The 20,148-nt window shown below is 43.6% G+C and overlaps 1 long non-coding RNA gene across 1 annotated transcript; it reads left to right on the top strand.

The window, feature by feature from the left end:
* The first annotated feature begins 861 nt into the window (after window positions 1–861).
* LOC119018449 lies at window positions 862–6,499 on the top strand. Its single transcript, XR_005074763.1, has 2 exons — window positions 862–918; window positions 6,159–6,499. It is a non-coding gene; the product is annotated as an uncharacterized LOC119018449 (long non-coding RNA).
* Window positions 6,500–20,148: the final 13,649 nt, after the last annotated feature.

Below are 20,148 nucleotides of genomic sequence, written 5' to 3'. Positions count from 1 at the left end.
GGGAGAGGTCATTAGAGGGCTGTCTGAGGGACGGCCCTTCGATTAGTAACACCCAGGGCCCTCGACTCTGAGCCGACACACACACACAGGTACATGCCTGGATAAAAGCATACACACCTACTCAGATACACACTCATGGTCAAACACGCACACACGCAAGCAACAGAAGGAGAAAAAAAAAAAAAGAGGAGAACGGACGAAAAAGCATGGCTGTTAGTATTAGGAGTTGGACCATTGATCGGTCAGCTTTTAAGAGAGTGACCTTTTGCAGAGGGCTCTACTGGCCTTGATAAATCTGATCTGGGGGCCATCTGTGTCTGGGTGGGAGCAGCCTCGCTAGGATGGGACCCCAGAGAGGAGAGGAGAGGAGAGGAGAGGAGAGGAGAGGAGAGGAGAGGAGAGGAGAGGAGAGGAGAGGAGAGGAGAGGAGGAAAAAAGACAGGAAAGGGCAGGAAGAGACAGAGTAAGAAGGGAAAGGTCAAAGAGAGAAGAAAATTGAGGAGACGAGGGGAGCAGAAAGGAATGGAAGAGAAATATAGCAGATGGGAGGACAGAGGGGGAAGAAAAATGAAAGGAGAGAGCAGAGGAAGCAGAGGAGAGGACTAGTTATTTGTTACAGACGGTTAACGAGTAGCCGGACAGCGATATAAGTCTCTGACAGGCCGCACAGCCGCCTCGCAGTTGATCAAGACTGTGTGGAAAGCCATCTAATTGGCTATCAATGCAAGCTGCTTAATTGCACAATGACTATTGACAGTAGCTATAAACATCTCAAGAGTTTGCCAGAGCGAGCTAATAGAGATCCGATCGTCTCAGTTTGCACCTTCTACTGCTTAAACTGCACTCTGTCTGTTTCTGAATAGATGCAGAGACGGCTGTGCAACCATCAGGCTTCGTCACACACGCATGTATGATATCGTAAGTATTAAATTTTTTATGAATTTGAAATAGACTTAAGGGTAAGTGGTGTAATTTACAGTCAATGATTACACACATAACATGCGTGTTGAGTTTTTAAGAGTGATTCTGACACTATTTCAGACTGTAATATAGTTGTCAATCAAAAACAAAATTGTGTACCATAAAAAAAACATTAAAACCTCTTAAACCACTATGTGAACAAATAAAATGTGAAGTCTCATGACATTTATATTACCCAGGTTGAGTACTGACAACTTGAGATACTGGAACTGGGTATGCTTGCTGGCTGGTGATATTTGCCTTTTACAAGGAATTGTTCATGATGGGCCGGGTGATTCTGGAGACAAGTAGTTGATTATTGAGTCTCAGTATAAGATGGACAAATATTTACTATCTACGAATGACACTCAACAATCAACTACCTGTCTCCAGAACTGCTTACCCCTCCTTTATGGACTACCAGTGGTAGATGGAAATAAGAAGAAGAAGAAGAAAAAGAAGAAGAAGTGTTTTTTACTGGTTTTATGTTTGGGACTAATTCTTGTCAGTGCGCAGCAACTTCCCAACAAGAACAGCTAAACAAATGAGATGTAGCTAATTAATGTAATATAACAAATATAGGTGTGTGTGTGTGTGTGTGCAGATTTTGTTACCCACCGACAGCGAGGTGTCATCCTGCGTCAAATCAGATCATGGTTTTGTTTACATGTCATTTTTTTCTTTTCCAAACTTTATTTCAGTCAAATTCAAGCCCAAGAATGCATTTTCTGCTGCATTTTTTATGATTGCACAGTTACTTTACCCTTGAGGATTTTGTCATTGTTCACACCCTGAAGGTTGCAATTTGTTGGCATCTTGAGGTGTATAATTTTTAAGATTTTGAGTTATTGCTCGGTTTCTGTCTTCAGTGTCTAATACAGGTCCAAACATGTGAAGTGGCGTGGATATATAAACCTCATATCGTGTCAGTGCAGACAAGAGAGGAATAAGTTCAAGAGAAGTAATATTTAATCTCAGTATCTCTGTTGTTTAACTCGAACAAATTGCCCGAGCCGCGTGAAGCTTAGCAACTTTCTTCTTCTCATCCACCTTGTCGTTTGCACATCAAAGCCATATAGATAAGGCATTCACACACACACACACACACACACACACACACAAACACCAGCTTTGTCCATCACAAACACACACTCTTAACTCATCAGACTCTAACCTCAGCTGCTGCAGTAAAAACACGTTGACTAACGAGAAAAAACCAGCGTGCGGCTTACAGACTCCCCACTCCTACTGTACCTTCAAAACTTAACCATAACACACACACTCGGACGTAAACACACACACACATGCTCACACACACCATTACTCTTTCTTTCTCTCTATCTACTACGTTTAATTCCCTTTGGAAAAGACAGGTGCAAACGTTGATTGAGCCTGAGCCAGATTTAGCCCCAGCTCTCAGTGTGCGTCCAGCTGTACTCTCCAACCCACTGAGATCGATGTCCAGCCAGCCAGGCAGCCAGCAGGCAGGCAGCCAGGCAAGCAGCCAGTCAACCAGGCTGCACCCAGCGGGCAGAGGGGGCCTACGGCTTTCCCCCGGCCCCAGATACAGCCGCGCTTCACTGGGCTCATTGGGCAGACCGCAGCAGGGCATCGCACAGTGCCAAGCCTTATCACTGCACCAGTGATGCAGGATGTGCTGGAGGCAGGACGGGGAGGGGACCCCCAAAGCCTGCTGGACCTCCACCCATTTTGCCCTCAGAGCTCCTGCTAAAACCCACCTTTTTCCTCCACGCACTCCTCCCCTCTTCCTGCATCCTTCTCAACGCCTCCACCCCTATTGAACCCTCGCTCCCTCCTCCTCCTCCTCCTCCTCCTCCTCTTCTCCCTTCCTCTCCTCGCTCCATCCATCTTGGAGCTACTTTGATTCAGGTCTCTCTCTTTTTCCATCCTCCATCCTCCCAGCCCCAGCCGTTCTCCAGCCAACCACAGTTTCCTATTGATTTATTGATTGCTGTCTGCCTGTGGGAGAGCGGCCGCAGTCTCCCTCTCTCCCTCTGCTCTCCCCCTGCATGGATTTGTCTTCCCTTTCCCCCTCCTTTCTTCTCCCTCTCTCTCTCTCTCTCTCTCTCCCTCTCCCTCTCTCTCTCTCTATCTCTCTCTCTCCACCCTCTCCATCTCCCCATCGACGCAGCAGCTCTGAAACATGAATTAGAGAAAGCAGGGGAGTCCAATTTACCGGGAGAAATCAGATTCACCTTCTCCTACGCTCGTTTCTTCTTTCTCTCCCCTCGCAATCTTTCCCGTATACCTGTCTTTTCTCCCTCCATTTTCCGGGGGTTTTCTCTCTTTCCTGTGCTTTTTTTTTTTTTTTTGCTTTTGTCAGTCCATCAGGTCCGCCGCACTCTCGCTCCGTTTTGGGTGAGCCGGCGACGCTGCCAGAAACCGTTTTGGAAATGTGTTTAAAAGCATAATGAGGAATCTTGTGCATTTAATTCAGTTGTTTCAAATAGCGGGCAAATCTATACCAACACTCCAGCTTGGATAAATATCCAATTCATGGATTTGCTGCAGGTATTCAGCTTCAGGGGGAGGTCAGATAGAGATAGGAATACAATTCAACAATACATCCCATTAGCTCTTAAAATCACAGACAGTTGCGTCCTCTAAAGTGATATCGACTTGGCTGGATTGAGGTTTAACATTCCTCTTATTCACACTCAGGGTTTGTGTTATTTCTGTGCAATGCATGTTTATTTGTATTGTCTTCGCCGCTGCGCTCTCACCAGCCGTGTTGTGTTGCATCCCTAAAAATGCTGCAAACTTCAATTATCAGCCTCACACCAGCGCAGCGTCCCAGTATTACACGAGCTCAGGTTGGAGAGCAGTGCTGGTCTTATAGCACGCCGCCCCCCCCGAACTGCAGGTTAGCGCGGGTCACAGAGGAGAGCATCTGATTATCTGACCTCTCGGGTCAACCGGCAGCTCTCCAGGTCTGGAACAATAGGATCAGCTGTAATGGATGGACGGACAGAATAAAGATCCTCGATGTATCAAATGTACCGTGTAGCGTCCTCTGAAGTGTGGAGTACTTTGACCGTCGTTTAGCAGATTCCACTCATGACTAATGACACGCTACACATATGCACAACTTTGACTCAGGTGTTTTTAAAGGACCGGCGCATCAATATGTCTCACTTATCTCTCGTCATGCACATAGTTTTTCTTGCATTCTCTCAGATTCCTGCCTCCACTTCAATGCAGCTGAGGCGATTGGAAATTCAATTGTGGTTTTCAAAGCTTTGAAATGCGGGGTTTACAAATTTCTGCAACACAATGGTGACAAAAGTGTCCGCATTACTGTGGAGGAACTGTCGTCATTTGAACACTTTTCTGTTGAGGGAGCGGCCCCTTTGAAATTCATTGATTGCTTGTCAGATTTAAATAGTACAAAAAGTAAGAAAATTATGCAAAATTATGCAAAAATCTAACTACTTCTGAGTTTGTATTATTACCTCAATAGTATTGTAAATATCAAAATTCAATTAAAAGAGTTTGAGAACTACGTAGTGCCCCTTTAAATTGGCATTTTGTGGCACACTTTTAAAATACTGTTGTTTCTAATTCAATGCTTGTTTGACAAATAGAGATATTTTACACTCATCATATACAACAAGGTCATAAAATACATTAAAGTGCTACACAAGCAGTGAGCTACAAATAGAATATGGAACAGTTGAATGGTTTTAATTTAGTTTCATCTGGAGCCATCGCTGAATCAATAATGTAACTATCTCAAATTGTGTCATTCTTCAAGACTTTTATATATTTCTCTTTTTTTTCACTAAAGTTGATTATTGAACATAGGACTTGAGTATTATTACATGGAGTCATGGTGTCTTTTACTGAGGTAGAACATCTGAGTACTTTTTTTTTTTTCACCTCTGCTGCAGCTGCCAGATTTCATTCCTCTTCCCTGGAAATGATGTTTCTTGTCCAGGAAGGGAATTCTATCTATATGGGGACAAAATCCCAAACGGAGGGGATGTGAGTGGTTGAGGAGGAGGAGGAGGAGGAGGAGGAGGAGGGGGGACAGGGACAGTAGCTCTTCCAGAAAAGACTACAGCGCTGGCATTGCCTCGGTGCGTGGCGCTCTTTGTATTGATAAAATCCATACTCCTGAGATGCGTCTGTGTGCGACAGGGAGCGTGAGATTAGTTTCCTGACTGGAACCTAGTTAATTCCACAGAGGAGAGGACGCTCCACACCTGAGGCCCTCAAGACACGGGGGCAGCGACAGGCAGACTGCAGGGGCAGGGCAACCTACACTCACACACACACACGCACACACACACACACACACTGTGGCTAAACACCTAATAGAAATGAACAACCTCACACGTAAACATGCACACACACACACACACACACACACACACACACACACACATGCACGGGGCCCCGGTCTGACGCCACCACCCCGTTAGGAGCGGTGGGGGTGGGGGGAGGTTAGGTGTCTGCAGGCCAGAGAGTGGCAGCACAAGGACAGACGTCTCCCTGGCTGTCTGGCTGCCGACAGGTCTGATCGATCAATATGCTGACTCTCTCTCTCTCTCGCTCTCCCCTCGCTCTCCCCTCGCTCTCCCCTCCTCTACTTCCTCCATCTTCACCTCTCTTTTACTTCCTTTCCTCATCATCTGTTTCATCCTTCCTTCCTCCTGACTGTTCTGCCTCACATTTTCCCCCTCGCTCTGCGGAGTGACCCCCTCCAAACACTACTGACCCAACCCAAAATCCCTCCCCTCCCCTCCACCACCCCTCACCCCTCACCCGTCACCCTCTCCTCCTTTACCTCTCATTTACCGCTCATCACTCACGTTCTCCACTTTTCTCCTCCACACAGGCATACAAATGCACAGGATGCCCGGGGGGGGGCGGGTATGTATTTAACACTCACGGCCTTCAGCCACCTGATCTAAAAGCGCCTAGCGCCACAATGCAAATTGATTAGAGGGGGATATTATTGACTGTGAGCTCTGTCATGCAAACAAACAAACAAACAAACCAAGAGAAAAAATAAATAAAGTGGTTTGGCTCCTCGCTCTCGCACCGAAAAAGCAGACGCAGACAAAACAAGCGACTGCGTGTTCTGAAAGCTTCTCTGTGCGGCGCTGCTACTCTGATATCAAAGTGTTTGTAATGTAAGTTTCTGTAATGTTGCCTTTCTGTCTTTATTTAAGGGCCCATTAAGAGTATCATCCCCCAGTGGAGCTTTGAAGGATGAAAGGAGGACGGGGGATATTAGCAGATATGAAGAGGTGGAGGATCAGAGTGGACAGCTTCTAAAACTCATTCACATCAGCGACAAAAGGGCTGATTCAGTGTTCAGATATAGTTCAAAGTAAAATGTGGAGTATTTGTGTTTTGTTTGATTGTGAAGCCTATTTGTAGCTAGCTTATAAAGTATTATTATTATTATTTTTTTATTTTTTAAGGTGCAAAATGTAGCTTTGCAGAAGATGTTTTAATCAGAAGGGAAAGATCTTCATTGACTTTTTTTTTTTTTTTTTTTAGGCCTTAACAAACTAAATAAACAAACTCTCTTCATTTTCATCACTGGTTAAACTGAATAAACAAACTGATCTTAAAGGACAATTAAAAGAGATTAAAAGTCTGGGTTTGAATTTATTTTCCAAAACCACATAGTGCTCCTTTAATAGTGGTAGTAGTATTGTTATATTTATTGTCTTTTTACGTCTTCATACTCCCCCTTGCACGTTGATATAAGAGCATAAAATAGATCAACTATGGTTTTATTTTCAACCCACACCGAAAGAAAGTCGCTGTCAGTGTCAAATCTAACCGAGCACACAGTGAGCTTGTGTGTGTGTGTGTGTGTGTGTGTGTGTGTGTGTGTGTGTGTGATTGTGTGTGTGTGTGTGCGTGCATTTGTGCGTGCGATGCAGGTTTTTTGGGGGCCATTATGTGCAGTTTGGTGTCTGTCCGTGATGTTTTTTTGGGCATGACCTCACCCACCGAGGAGTGCTCGCGCGTCTCTAATCTCTTTTAGATGGGATGCCTCACTTTCCCATCATGCGTTCTCTGCTCGTGGCCCCTGGGTAATAAACCTAATGGTTTAAACTTCTACTACATCTCAACGCCGTTTCTCCCCCCAAAAACTATGCGCTTTATGTTCTCTCGAACTTCGTTACGCCGGGCCAGAAAGGAATGATTTCACGGGAAAATGTATATATCGGCTTTGATTTTTGTCTACTTTCTCGCAATATGGGCCCGCTTTAGTGGAATAAAAATTGATTTTTTTTAAGCTTTTTTGTGCATTAGCTTTTAAATTTGAAATTGTATTTGCAGAACCTGTTTGTGATCAATGGGAGAAATCAAGATTTATAGCTGTGATGTAATATAAGAGGAACAGTAAGATCTGGCTGCCCTGAGACGGCTTTTAGATCCTGTGTTAGAACGGTGTCTGTACAGTATCTATCTATCTATCTATCTATCTATCTATCTATCTATCTATAGATATATATATATATATATATCTACATAGATTTATATATCTATCTGTCAGTGTTATTGTCTTTTTCCTTCTTCACCTATTTGTCTCTTATTTGTCCTCTCCAAACTCTCGCAACTTTACCTTTTAATGGCTAAAGAGATAAAAGCCCCAAATCCATTTCCTTTCATCTCCTCCTAATTACTCATCATCATCATCATCTTCATCACCTGCCTCTTTATTTCTGTGAAAGCCTCCTTAATGACTGGGTTTCATGTCCTGTCTCCAACTTCATGGAGAGCTTCCTTGAAGACCAGCAAGTGGCCTCTCACAAACACACATACAGATACTGTAAACAGCCGCACACAGGCATACACACATGCATGCACACACACGCCCACACACGCACACACATACACACACTCAAGCCATGTTCCAGACCGTCTATTGTGTGTTTCTGCAGCCTTGAAGAATCTTGAGGACTGTCTTAAAAGCATGAAGGGGGTTCTAAGAGGGACACACAAATAAACACACACACTAATGGCCTCACATTAGCCGCCATTGGCAAGGGAGACAAACACACACACACACACACACACACACTCTTCCCAGGGTCCTTTCTTCTGGGCAGTCTTCAAGAGGATGAGGACCATTTCTTTGGGCTCCTAAAGACACCCCCCCCACCCCCACCCCCCACCCCCCATCATCTGCGGGCTGTTTTTGGGGGTTTGGTTGGGAAGTCAAGGTCAAAAAGCTCAAATTGTCGCCCGAGCCCTGCAAGACCTCTCACTAACCCCACAACAACGGCAACAACTTGAGAGTTAGTGGTTGCAGAATACATCTATAGATGCCAGATGTTTGAGATCAGATAAAGCAGCTCTCTGCACTGATCTATAGGGAAATTCTAAGGCAGATTCTTTTGAATGGTAAGATTCCTCGTTTCGTACAGAACACACTCGCTTTTGATGAATTCTTCAAATAGTTCTCCACAAATACAAGGTTTCTTTCTTCAAACAGTCAAGGGCCTTTGGTATCTTAAATAAGGATGCTCTGAAGTACTTTCGGAAATTGGCATTGAACGGTAAACAAGAAAAAAATGTGTTGATGTCATAAAAGTACTTCAGCATGCTCACGACTGCATGATTGGCTGAATGGCGGCGATTTGTTTTGATATTTATGGGTCAACAACAATGGATGACAATTTATAGTGAGAACTATTACTTCCAACATGACTCCTGGATGAGAATAAAATTTCACTGTGGAATCTATAACTGAAACAAAACAGACCATTGTATATAAACCCTAAAAGTAAAATTTGCCAGAGGTGCAAATGCAAGTGTTTAAGCTTGGACACACCAGTAATTGATCCAGGGCTTTATAAATCAGGTTCATAAACATACGGGCAGGAGAGGAAACAGGAGACATATTATGAAATTGATTAAGATTAAGATTAAGATTAAGAAATGACAGAAGTGCGGGTGGGTCATGAGTTTAGTTAGAGGCTGAACACACTGCCGCATACATTGTCGCCAAAGCTATCTTTCAGCTAATGCACAGTTGATACACTGTCTTTTTGGGATAGAGAAAAACAACCAGCCTGTAGCCATTTTTAGCATCATGTACAACATATATAGTGTATATATGAGTTCCTGTACGTGGGAAAGAATACGTGTAGGGTTTAAAATATCCATGGAACTAATAATTTAAAGTGTTGCCTTGCTCAATACAAAAAAATAACTAGGTATGTGACTGTAACAGCAGAAATTCCTGATGAAAACAATTTAAGCTTTTTGATTTTGGAAAAGAAATGCTTTTGTAAAACAGCTCTGATGGAGCTCGGGATTTATCAGGAGGACAGCTGCTTTACTCCTAAAATGTTGCTCAATGAAACCTGGCTGTGTGTGTTACTTATTGGATGTGAAGAAGAACTCAGAACATCAATCATCATTGCCCTCAATCATAACTAATCCTGTATTTTTTAACAGTTTAAATATCTTTTAGGCAGTTAGCAAACGATCACTCGTTTTTCAAAGGCTATTTTCTGGAGATTTACTGCTGTATTTTGCTGTTTGTGCGAGTTTGGTTCCTATGATAATTCTCGCAATATTCCGTCAATCATTAGATATATTAGTAAGAATATGATGCACCCATTGGGAGCCTGATTATTGATTAGCTTGCAAATGAACCTTCTGTTATACTGTTATACCCCAACCCTAAAGTTCAAACTCTGTTCAAACCTGTGGTGGCAGTCCTGCACTTTGTATGGCCGCCAACCACCCCAACACAAATGTAGTGTTTCATTTAGCCAAAGAAAACGTGGCGCAGGCATGAAACACAGACATGCTGAGAGTCCAAAAAAAGATCCACAATGCTGTTGTGTGTTGAGAGTGAGGCAGTCATTGTTTATCTCCATTTAGCATCGAAAGGAAGAATCCCTTAAAATCCCCCTTCTGAATTTTCTTTCAGTTGTGCTTCACACTTACTCTCTCCACAGCTCTCCATGTATCACAGAGCCTTAGTAAGACATGAATACATCAGGTTCACTTGTGCGTTGAGGCTCACATATGGTTTGTCATCATCAAACACTGTCGCTTTAAACGAACATATTCACAATAGTGCATTTTTACAGCAGCCATGAAGAATGCCATCAAATGACAGATGCCACTGATGGATTTCTTTCAGGGTAATCTGCTGACCTGTTTCTACGATAACAGACGCATCCTCTAATGACAAAGACCTGCTGAGAGATGTGAGGGAGTGAGAGTAAATTACACTCCCTGCTCTTCTCACTCACCGCAGGCAGCTTCTGTAACCACCGTCAATATGTTCTGAATCTGCTGGTTATATGAAAGACAGAGAACTCCTCCTTTTTATAACTGCTCAGGATCGTTACCTTTTCAAACTGCTATTATCAAAAATATCCAAGATATACTGCTGTCCACTTCCTTTGGTGAAAAAAAAAAAATCAAATATTTACAATTTACGTCGCAAAGGCAACTTTTCATCTGTTTTTGTGTCTCCCACTGTCTGTGTATGCAAGTGTTGGTGTGTGTACTTGCATGGCGGCAGCCCGCTAGGCTGAGACTTGCTGTTGGTGATGGGGGACATTGATTTTTTTTTTTCTCCCCCCTCTGTTTTCTCTGGGATTTTGACAGAATCATAGCACCATGGAAACAAAGAAACTGCTTTGTGACAGAGGAAAACCTTTCATTTCAGCCGGAGTGAATGGCGGCTTGCCGCTGATAACAGCATGGGTAATCACACACACACACGCACACACACTTACAGAAAAACACATACACACACACACGCCCATGTAAGGAACCGCAAAGCACTCACGTATAAGGTTAAAGTATGATTGTTGCACGTGATTGTGAAAATAAACAACTCAAAGGTCCCTTTTCACTAAGCTGCAGCTCAGACACACAATCACAGTCATTATCAGCCGCTGCAGGAGTAGATGTCAGTCGAAGGGTTATTTCTTACTTTGTGTCACAAGTTATACAGATGCATATAACCAGTGTGTTTTTATATATATATATATATATATAGATCTCATGTATCACAAGTGATGCTCATTTTGTAGGCTAATTTAGAATTTAGAAGTCAAAGGCGCCGTCCTTCACAGCTGCAGTATTTATTTGAGCCTGTTTCACTGAGATATTTATTTGGTTGACTGCAGAAAGTGTCTCTTAGTCACTCATAATATTCGACCATAATAATAATATAAATCATATATATATTATATATTATTTATATATATATGTATATATATATATATATCTTTTACCATTGTTTATAAGTTTGGCATTTAATAACGATTAAAGTTGCATTGTGTAGTTTGGGGGGAGAAATTCTAATCAGATCTTCACTGACTGATTTTCATTGCTAAACAAACAAAATAAACTCTTTTTGCTTTCTTGACTCAATAAACTGAATAAACAAAGTGATCTTGATGAACAACACAGTTACATAGTGTTTTACTTTGATATTCGGCAGACCCTCAATTACCACTGAATTAACAACAAAAACTGAAAGTATTTTTTCAGTTTGTTAATATTGTAAATATTACATTACAGTTTTTTGTTTGTTTTTTTTTCTCTAAAACTTCACAGTGCCCCTTCAAATCAATGAGTTTGACTCACTGGCTAAAACAATGTCTGTGTGTTCTTCTGCACACTACTGAAAATATGGGCGTGTTTTCTTGCTGTATTTAGGAGGATAACTGATGTATACAAATGTTTCGCTCAGTCAAAAACATGTCCATTACTTTGAGCTCAATCAGCTACCTTTTGCAGCCTTCCTTGAAGCTAACCGTAATTCAACAAAGCATCTGGAAAAACAACATCCTAATAGATAGCATGCACTACGAACAGTGAAAGTCCAGAGTCAGATTGCTCTTCATTAAACGATTTGACCCCAAAATATTAGATTTCAGAGATTCTATTGCATTTAGCATCTTTTCTATCATTATTGAGATGACGAGGGATCAAATCGATTCTGTGTCAAATTAACTTGAGGAACACCAGACTGCCAGGCTTTTGTGTGCGCTCGTGTGTGAGAGAGTGTGTGTGCGTCTGTGTGTGTGTGTGCACGTTTCCAGATGTGTTTAGGTGCACTTAAACAAAATTAATGTCTATGTGCAGGCATGTGTGTCTTCATATGCAGTTTACTGTGATTGTTCAGTGTGTGTGTGTCTCTGTGTGTGCATGGGTGCATGTGCGTTCATGCGTGTGAGCGTGCATGGGTGCACGTGCTGCAGCTTGCTGACTTTGTCTCTATTGAGCTGTTGGTGTAATCCGAACAGCTCCACTGAGAGGCTCCTAACGTGAAGCAGAACAGACGGACAGCGGTCAGTGGTCGCCGAGAACGGACAGTTAAAGGGACAATCTGTTCTAAAGCATAACTCACTCAGGAAGCTCACTGGTCAGAAGGGGGCCTCTACCATCAGGCTGCCTCCCGAGAGAAGCTTTCGAGCTCGCCCGTTACTCCACCTCAGTGATGGTCACACAGCTGTCACCAGAATGAGATGTTGGCAGTGATATAGTTACATTTTTTCATGTCAAAGGCTACGTACCATATTGGCATCTCTACAATATGTGTGAAATCACCCTCACGTTATGTATGTCAGCTGACTTTTTGTTTTGGGAATGTGGAGGAGACGGTGGTGGAGTTACAGAGACGAAGGCTGCCAAGCCACTGACCACAGTTCAATACTGGGTTTAAACATTTGTAAGTTTTGCGCAACGCGACCTTGTGACATCTCCAGCCATGTGTCTGACTGCAAATGTAGGTAGTTTAAGTCATAACATGATCTTTTCCTGGTCCTGACTAGTTGGTTGTTGTGCCTGAACCTGATTAGGCTGTAAGCACAGCATTGTCAATTAAAAACTGAACCCAAAGAAACATAAAGTGTTCCGTGGTTTGCAGAAACATGACATTTATTCCAGCGACTGGAGTTTTGCAGTCATATATTTTGTCTTGTGGTGATGTACCTTAAATTAGACTTAAATCAGTAGCAAGCCATGAGACAATTATGGAGTTTTGTCTAGCCTACTTGGCATCATGTCAAGGCACAAAGCCTCACAGTTTTATTTGTGTAAATCGTTTTGAGATCTCAATGTCACAGCCACGTCAGTTGAATTTGTAACAGGTTTGTGTCACAATTTAAAATTGGACCCAAATGCAGACAAAACAGGACAAGACAAGAGACAAGGTCCAAGCAGCACAGAGGCAGGCAACTGAAAGTCCAAGGTGAAAACATTTTTTGAAATTAAATCACAGGCAAACCAGAAAACCATGAGGGCACAGGAGCACACTGGGAACAAGGTAGTGAGAACAGGGCTGATGTGAGACAGGTGTAGCGGGGGGGAGATCTGACTGGCGAGGAAAACTGAGACACAGAAAGGAATTCAAGAACACTGGGAACACGGGTGAGCAGGAAGTAGAGAGTGACACAAAAAGACACAAGAGAATATAAAACAAGTGATCAAACCCAAAAAAAAAAAACCTAAACTATAAAAAATACCAAACAGTAAAACAGAAAAACTTGGTTTCTCTGTTGGTAAATTCCAAAGAGTTGCCTTTCAGAAAACACGAGGGCCGTGGCTGTGATCAAAATGGTTTAAGAACAGTAGCAACTTTAGTTTTTAGTTATAGTATTTAGTTTGGGATTTTCAATATTTGTAAAGTCCAATTTCTGATGTGTGGTGCGGACCCTTCTGTGAGCACACTCTCACTGTGTTTACTTGAACCTGATCAAACGTGGTAGCTGATGTCCATGTGCATATCAAATTAAGTTTAACGCATATAATCGATCCATAAAATGTGTGAAAATCCGTTGTTTTGGGTTTTTTTTTAAGTGATGCATTCCAGTTAATTGAGATCTTGAATCCAGTATGCGATATAAAATCTCCATGCACATGATTTAATGTACCTCAGAATTCGGTGGTGAATTGTGGCTTCATCCTGAGTGACGGTCTGGGCAGCGTTTGGCGTTTTTGATGTGCCTTTGCTGCATCTCTCTGTCCTGGCCTTTTTTTTTTTTTTCGAGGATGACTTGTCTCATCTGAAGCCACTCTCAGCTAAATGTCCCATCTGGTAACATTTCCACGTTTCTCCGCCTAAAATCAATAGCAATAATTTTCCTAAGACCCTGATGCACGCGCGCGCACACACAAGGACACGCGCGTTGGTCCGCTTCTCTTTGTTTCAGCTGCCATTTAATTTGATTGCCATTTGTGTGGATCTCTGTCCTTTGAGCAATTGGCTTTAAATGCGCACTTCATTTTGAAACGGGGGGTGGATATGCCGTTCCTCGATGCGCGCTGCATATCCTTCTCGTATTCGTCGCTCGATCAGATTCTTTGATTGTTTTCCTTGCCAATATTGTTGATTTGTGGTTCATTTTTTTGAGCGTTGTGGCTTTCCCTCCGAATCCATAAACCGACATGATACTGCGGATGCATACGGGGGCCGACGCGCACGTGCATCGTTCTCCATTTTAGCTCGCTCCTGCTGCAGGTCGAGGCTGTGTGATGGCCGACGCTCTGCTCCGAGGTGCAACAACGCGTCGATGCAGCTTCCTCGGAACACACGTGTGAACACACAAGAATAAAACACACACAATTGCACTCACACACTCTTTTTTTTTTTTTTTTTTTCCCGCTCTCACACACACATGCAAACACGCTCGGCTGCAGCGCGCGGTGATTGATTCCGGATCGGTGGAGCCGAGGTAACGGTGAGTGATGCTTCGTTATTAATGTATCCAAATGAGATAATTACTCAGCCCTTCTGCTCCTCCGCCGGTCAGCCAGTTAGTTAAACACGCGTCGGGGATTATGATGTCAGCCAGATTAAATGATCAATTACGCGCACACGGCAGAGTGCATGCTCCCTCTCCCTCTCCCTGCAAGCACACACATAAATACACACATGCAAACACAAGCAGGGTATTGAGCGTGTGTGGCGTGTGTGTGTGTACTGTATGCGTGTGTGTTGGTCAGTGGTCGGTTGGTTGGGGGCCCTGGCTTTTGACCTTGAGCTCAGGGGTCAGGCAGCAGACGGCCGGCCAGCTGGACATTTCCATCTCAAAGACCCCGGAGGACCCCTCAGCTACTACTCTCTTGCTTACACACACACACACACACACACACACACACACACACTACCTCGAAGATCCCCTCCCTCCTTTTACTTGTATCTCATTTTCTCCTGCTGTGGATGGTTGGATGGTTTATGAGTGCGGAGAAGCTGCAGCCATTCATTTCTCCCTAACTGGGGGTCTAATGGAGAGGTCTACGCTGGAAACCTGAGCTCTCACTGAGTAATGAGCCGCCCTTTACTGTCCAGTGTGTGCGCCTGTGTGTGCTTTTTCCTGTGTGTGCGTGCACTGCCCAGCCGGCTCTGTGCGGCCAGGCTCTGACCCTGTAAATGATGTCTCTCCTCCCCTCATCCACAGTGGCTCTTTACTGCTAATAACCTCTGATCAGATCTTAGATGGCAGAGCCCTCCGCTGGGCCTGGACTACCTCCAGCCCAACAGCCTGCTAATACGCTCCAATCAACCGTGGGCTTCTCTATTGGAAGGTTGATACGCAGGGATCTGCAGCGGGAGGACGGGTCACGCCCAGCGCCTCCCCGCGTCGTAGCCCCGCCAAAGCCCCGCCGACTACCTTTGCCATCTCCGAAGAAGGAGCGGAGGAGCTGGGAGGCAGTGGTGTGTATGGGGGAGGGAAAGGGAGCCAGCCACTTCTCCACAGTCTAATGTAGTTAAGGCAGGGCCGATCAGTCATCCCGACCAATACTAACCATGTCGCTGGGCCTCTCTGCCCATCTTCTCCACACAGGAGCCACAGAGAGCAGCACTGTACATTTACCTGCAATTAGATTTGCCCGAGTATCCTGCTGGGAGTGATGGAGGCCCCTCAGACCCAGAGATGGCAACAACTCTTGCTCTTTGTGTGTGTGTGTGTGTGTGTGTGTGTGTGTGTTTCATACACATGTACATGTACAGAGTGTGTACACTAATTGTATTTGCTTATATTTTTTTTTTGCCCGTGTGTGCATTCCTGCGAGGTAAACAACTGTTACCATAAATGTAACGTAAAAGCTTATGGAGTTTGGAATGTGTATGCACTGTATGAGCCCTCATGTGTTTGTGTGTGTGTGTGTGTGTGCGTGTGTGAGTAACATATTAAGGACTAGCGCTGCCCGGTGACATCGCAGTAGTGTTTGCCTGGCCCTTTGCAAAGGTGGTGGATGGATAATGATTTAACCACTGAAGATTAGTGATCAGATGAATACAATGGAGAAGCTGATAGCTGCCTCTGTCTGTTTGCTCTGTCCCTACTGGGAACAAGGCAGATCACACACACACACACACAGAGAGAGAGAGAGTTACGTACGTTAAATCCCCCGTCGCCAAACTCATTGCTAAACTCAGTGTAAGCATGCACACGACACAGGAGCCCCTTAACTAGTGTGTGTGTGTGTGTGTGTGTGTCTGTGTGTGTCTGTGTGTGTGTGCGTCTGCTCGTGCACTCCACCGATCGACTGTGTGAACCTGCTCTGTGTAAACACGTCGGCAGTTTCGGAGGGAGGCTCGTCAGAATGCACACACACAGATTCCATTCCCTCGTCCCTGAACCTCCTCCCCTCCCTCCCTCGCTCCCTCCCTCGTCCTCCTCCTCCTCCTCCCCCTCTCTCCTTTCGTCTCCCCTCTCCTCTCCTTTCTTCTCCAATTGCTCCTTTCTTCACATTCTCTCCTTCTCCCCCCCCCCCCCCCCACCGTCGCCGAAACACACACACACACACTCACACACACACAGGTTTCTCTGTGATTTACAGCTCCCGGCCCCTCCCCACACCTCAGCAGCACATTAAGAGCGTTTAAACTGTGGCCGTTACTAAACAGGGGTCTTTATGGAGCCGGTCCGCACATCTAAAGCCCATTACAGCTACATCAAAGCGGGATAACAAAGACTAATGAACAATAGATATCATGAGAGACTGTGCCAAATCAGTATTCACTGTTACCGAGAGGGTGTGTGTGTCTGTGTGTGTGTGAGGGGCAATCATAGCTCCATTCATATTTTTTTTTTTTTTTGCTCTCATAAAAATGTGTGTGCGAACCTGCAGCAGGCCTGAATCTCCAGCATGTGTGTGTGTCTGTGTCTGTGTCTGTGAATGCACCTGGTGTTGCATCCATGTTTTTTATCAGCACAGCACAAATGCATACAGTTCAGTATTGGATTAAAACAGTGGGATTCCAGACACATCATAACAACCCCTCAGCTCCAGCACTGCACTCTACCTGTTGACCCGAGCAGGACCACCTCCATTCAGTCGTTCCCTGCCGTATCTGGTGCGCGGAGGTATGTTTGCTCTGCACTGCAGCGCTGAATAGAGAAAAAAAAGGTGGAAGTGGCGTCCGTAATCCCATAATGGCAGGTACATGATGACAGGGGGAACCCGTGTAATCCTCTTTTAGATGCAGCTATCATTGTCCTTAACCCAGCCACTTTCCCTACTAATCCCTCCACCCACACACCCCCCACCACCACCACCACCACCGCAAACCCCCAAACACACACACACACACACAAAAGCAAAAACGTTACTGTACTCATGTCATACGGGATTAATCGTGATTGAGGGAAAAGCTCACCCCAAAATGAAAAAGGTAGTCATCATCCACTCACCATCATGCCGATGGGAAGTCGGGTGAAACATTTCTGGAGCTTCACAGCAAAATAGCGTTCCAGCCTTCTCCTAGAAGTAGATGGGGACTTGTTTTAAAATGCTAAAAAAAAAAAAATTAGTGAAAGGGCCCCACACGGCTCGTCTGGTGTAATTCACGTCTCCGGAAACCGTGAGATTCTAGATTTCAAAAGATGTTCGTTACACCCTCGACGTGCGGTCGGGCTTGCACACCCACTTCAGATGGGATGCATGCTAAGCTTTTAGTTTAGCAGCTTCACTGAAGATTTCAGCTTGGAAAGGGTTGTAAATAATGTCTTCTCTATTCAATTTGGGATCTTGGGGCTTCCTGGATTACACCGGACGGGCTGTACGGAGCCATTTGGTGTTTTCTTCCTGTTTTTTTGTAACAAGTCTCCATCAGCTTTACTTGTTTTGGAGAGTGCTGCAACGCTGTTTCTCTGTGGAGCTACAGAAATGTTTTGTGGACTACAAATCCCACATGACTTTTCATCGGCGTTGAGGGTGATTAGATAACGACACAATGTTATGCTTTTCCTTTAATGAGCTAAAACAACATAAAACCAAATACAACAATCATCCAACTCATCCACAGACACTGACTGGCGTTCTAATCAAGCTTTACACCCACAGAACTGCAGCCACATGCCTCCAAAAGCAGGATCAGTCCATTTGATTTAAAAAAGAATCTGAATGATAATATATAAAATATCCAATATGTCCTCAGAAACTGCATGGTCAGGTGAGACACACAGGCACGTTCAGGGTCAGTGCTAATACAATATCACCCAATGAGACCAACAGGCGACGCTTATTCACAAATTGACAGTCATTGTCACTCCATTCCGTTTCCTGCTAAAAAAAAATATTGCAACTCATCTTCTTTTATATCAAAGTTATTAACCATAACCATAATAACCAAATGTTTATTATAGATTTGTGTATGAACAAACAGAAAATCCAAATAAAGGTTTGAAAAATGTCCTCTGGTGTCATCTCATCACCTCCCCCATGGGTCATTATTTTATTTTATATATATATATATATTTTAACATATATTGGCAACTCTATCAGTGATCTCATCTCTGATTGGCGGATGTGAAAATCTATTTTAAAACACTCTAAAACACTGAGTTTATTTAAAATTGTTCCACTTACCATTAAAATCTAGCAAGAAAATTCATCAAATACTGTCTGTGTGTGTCTAGTGTGACGCCCACGTTGATGGGACGAAGAGAAATTAAAGGAAAGTTTCAGCTGTGAATATTTCAAGTTGTAACGGTAAAGGTAGGCTGTAGAAACACTGACACCCTGCAGTTTATAGCACACACCATCATCAATAAAGTCACTTTCCTTCTCACATATGTACACACCAAAGCTTGCAATTTCACACACACACACACACACACGCTGGCAGAGACCTATGGTAAGCCACTCACAGCCTCACACACACACACACACACAAAGGAGAGGACAGTCTCTTGTTGACATAAAATATATAATCCTTCCTCTTTCCTCGATATAGATTTTCAGGCACAAGTAAAGGGACAGCAATCCTTGACCTAACCACTGAGCGCCTTGTTAAATCTTCACACACACTGTGCGCCGCGCACACATCGCTTTGAACAGGTGGACAGTTATTAAATAAGGCACCGACTATAGTGTAAGTGGCTGAGAGGATCTTAACTGATCAAGAGGGACCCTCCTGGTCAGAGAGTTATTAAAGTTTAAACAGGGAAATCCACACAGTCTAATTGGACACCATGCACCGCTGCTGCACATGTGTCGGACATCAGGAGCGCCTTTTGTTTGTTTTAGAAGTAGCTGCCATGAAATGTCGGCGCGCTCTGTATCACTGGTATGTAAACTTAAAGGTGCACTATGTAGTTTTACTCTTCTGTATATGTCCGATCAAACAAAATAAATAAACTCTTTGTGTTCTTGACTGAATAAACTGAATTAAACAAACTGACCTTAAAGGGGCGACACAGTTTCATACTGTTTAACTTTGTTTACATGTGGCGGACCCTGCCACCTCTCAAACTTCAAACAGTGGTTTTGGGGACTTTATTTTCTTCTTCATTTAGTTACGGGAAAAAAACAACAACATATGTCCAAGTTTGTATCATTACTTTGTTATTATTACATTTCTGAGTTTGAATTTCTACATAGTGCATCTTTAATAATTAAAATACAGATTGAGGTCATTTCTTCAGGTCTGACAACTATAAATAGAAAAGTATTGTGCATTGTTGTTTTATTTTGATCTTGGCAAACATGGTAGAAGAGGTCCATCTTGAATATATGAATATATTTTGTGTTGTTTTGTTTGCATTCTGATTGTTTTCCTTTTGCTGTTAAGGATTAATAAAATAACATATTATCTTATTCTATTTTATGGTGAGATATGCATCACATTCATCCGTCACAACCAAAAAGACAATGAATTACATGTTAAAACACTACGATAAAAGCTATCCCTTCTCTGTATATCTT

Source organism: Acanthopagrus latus, chromosome 4, assembly GCF_904848185.1.
Source record: "Acanthopagrus latus isolate v.2019 chromosome 4, fAcaLat1.1, whole genome shotgun sequence".
NCBI classification, from domain to species: Eukaryota; Metazoa; Chordata; class Actinopteri; order Spariformes; family Sparidae; genus Acanthopagrus; species Acanthopagrus latus.
Note: the sequence above shows the minus strand (reverse complement) of the source record. Positions and strands in the feature narration are given on the sequence as shown.